Raw genomic sequence first — 3,483 nt, forward strand, 5'->3', positions numbered from 1 at the left:
TGATCAATTTTTCTCTATTGAGGAGAATCCGCAAGATGTCGAAACTTGTCATTTTTAATCATTTCTTCATCATGTCATGTCAACTTCTTTGCATCTTTGGTATTGCTAAACATACATTTGAATCTTGCTTTAATGGGAAAATATCATACAACATTTTTGGGAATTGAGTCTTCCTTCTTATATCGTGATGTATTACATTTAGAACAAAACTTTAATGAAGCATATTCATTAAAAAATAAGATGTAATCATTTTCACAAGCATGTATCCTAGTGTATTTCGTGCCTATGAAACATAACATTTGTTTTGCATCATAGGTTCGAGAAGAGAACACATTATCTTCCGGCAACATATCCTTCAAAAGTGCAAGCAAGTTGTTGAAACTCTTATCAGTCCATCCATTAACAAATTTCAACTTATACAACCTTAACACCACTGCCAATCTTATGAACTTTTAACTCATTTATAGTAATTCAGTTTGAGTAACACATCTCAAGCAATGACATACAATTCTATTAGGGTTTTCAGCATTCTCAATTGCAAACCTAACAAATGATTTCACTCCTTCGTCAATTGATTGACACTCATCCATTTTTTATTAACAGAAAAATATAAATGAATTGGAACTCGAAAATGCATAAATCCCTAAATCTTGGAGTTAAGCTCACCAAACAGAGAAAATGCATTATTATGTAATTAAAAATGGGAACCCTAACTCATAATGTAAGCTAAATGAGTCGAAACTCGAAAACCTCAACTCAATACAAGCTAAATATAATGTAATTAAAAAGGCAAATAACAATAAGAAAACTCACTTTCAAGTCGGTATTGAATGCATGAATGATGATTTTGAGGTTAAACGAGTGAAAGATTTTTAAAATCGGTGTTGAATGATTCTTAGTGTTGAATGAGTGAATAATGATGAGGTTAAATGATTTTCGAGGTCGATTTTGAGAGTAAATGAGTTTCGCTGCTGAGTAAATGAGTGTTGAGATTGTTGATGAATCTGTGAGAATGTGGGAGCATTTTAATTTTTTAGGGTCTGATAATATCTTCAACAACGCATAATGAAGATGACGCTGTCAATACTATATATTCAACAACGCATATTGAGATGGTGTTGTCAATGATACCTAATCAACAATACAGTCTTAAGGAAACACTATAGAAGAACTCCTCATTTAAATATAAAGAAGGTAAATGTTCCACAACGTAATCTTAAGGAAACATTGTGGAAGATATAATAATTTTTTGACTAATTCATTTTTTATTAATGAAATTCCAATTAGTAATTACATTATGACATTCGATTAATGACAATTAATTAAATATATAGAACAATTAATAATGACAATAAATAACATTCAAACAATTAATCGATTAAACACTGTGTTAAGCGATTAAGTATAGAGGAAATAGTTTTGTTGATCATATCGATAACGCTTCTTACCGAATGCGTTGTTATATAGCTAAAAGATAATAAATGAGAGATAAGTATTCAACAACATTTTTTTGTGAATGCACTTTTGAATTCCACGTAACCAACAGTACTTTTTTGTGAACGCACTGTTGAATTCAACATAGTCAACAATGCATTGTTAAAAAGCGTTGTTGTATAGGTATAATGACAACACATTCATAAAAAAGTATTGTCGAAGACTATTATTCCTAATTCTACATAGTTAGTCAGTTACGCACATAACAAAAAATAACCTGAATGCATACAGAAACATAACATAACAACAAAACGAATGCATACAGAAACATCAAATGACAACTATATGAACACAACTGAATTTATATATTGAACATTAATTACACTGTAATGTTTACATAAACATATATTACATAGACCAAATCATATACATTACATTGAATATTAATTGAATTCCCTAAGCTACAATCTTTGCAAAACTAATCTACTTCAACAGAACTAAATACAAAGTTTGACCATTGTTCTCTAATCTGGTTGACTTGGTCATCTATATATGATTTGCCAACAATCTTGATTTCATTAGTTGGCCATTGTTGAATGATCTTATTCATGAATTTCAACATGTAATAGTCGTAATCTACCTGGTTTATTTGGCAATGGTCTACAATTAAAATGAAGTAAACATATAAGTATAACCTTAGTTGAAATATGAATACATTACACATACAATTTTTGAGATGATTTGTGTCAATACATTTATATGAGTCCACTTGATTTTGTAATTTGGTAACTTGTTTCTACCACGATTATAGCTTCTGTAAACTCTCACCGCACTAAATAATAGAAAATGTATTTAATTACTAAAGAACTTGAAAAGTGAAAATGTAACTAAAAGTTTAAATGAGTAGTCCACTTACCTTCTTGATTTCATTAGTTGGCCATTGTTGAATGATCTTATTCATGAATTTCAACATGTAATAGTCGTAATCTACCTGGTTTATTTGGCAATGGTCTACAATTAAAATGAAGTAAACATATAAGTATAACCTTAGTTGAAATATGAATACATTACACATACAATTTTTGAGATGATTTGTGTCAATACATTTATATGAGTCCACTTGATTTTGTAATTTGGTAACTTGTTTCTACCACGATTATAGCTTCTGTAAACTCTCACCGCACTAAATAATAGAAAATGTATTTAATTACTAAAGAACTTGAAAAGTGAAAATGTAACTAAAAGTTTAAATGAGTAGTCCACTTACCTAGAAAACAAATCTTTCATAGCGAAGTACTTGTTCAGATCATCATGTGTCAATGAGTTAAAGTAATATATTTCTTCATTGACCTGATTGATGGCAACCAAAACCCAATGTTGTCTAATAAAACATATGTGCATGGTTAGAAAATGTTAAGCACAACAAACATAATAAAGAAAGAAATATAAAAGACAATTAAAAAATGATCACCCGATATTAAAAGGTACAAGAAATAAATCTACATTTTCTTTATGAAGGATGAAATTATCTGTAATCCGTTCTCTCTGTTCCAAAATCTTATTTTTGTCACTCGACACCAAAACGGTAAGGTGTGAGGATATGAACATCACATTTTTCTTATTTACCGAAATAAAATTTTCATACAAGTACCTAATATATATAACACAAATCTTAGTGAATTATAACACACCGCCATGCAAAAGTGAGAAGTTAAGAAAACATAATTTACCTCGTATATATACATACAACAGTTGTACCTATACAATCATGTTTATATACATCCTGGACTTCATTGATGCCAACATATTCATCAATATTATCTCTGAAGACTTCCTTGAGAATTGATATAATTATTATACCATCTCTCAACTTTTGTATATGCTTCAACAACTGAGTATAATAGTTGGTAGTCTTCTTGGAGCTCACATCCTCAGTAGATGACTTTGAGCTCATATCCCCTAAAGATGGCTTAGTCTTTTGGGTGCTACTATGGTGGAATGTACATTTTCCTGAAATATGCAATAAAAAACATATCAATTATAGATATA

This window comes from Lupinus angustifolius, chromosome LG02 (genome assembly GCF_001865875.1).
Source record: "Lupinus angustifolius cultivar Tanjil chromosome LG02, LupAngTanjil_v1.0, whole genome shotgun sequence".
NCBI classification, from domain to species: Eukaryota; Viridiplantae; Streptophyta; class Magnoliopsida; order Fabales; family Fabaceae; genus Lupinus; species Lupinus angustifolius.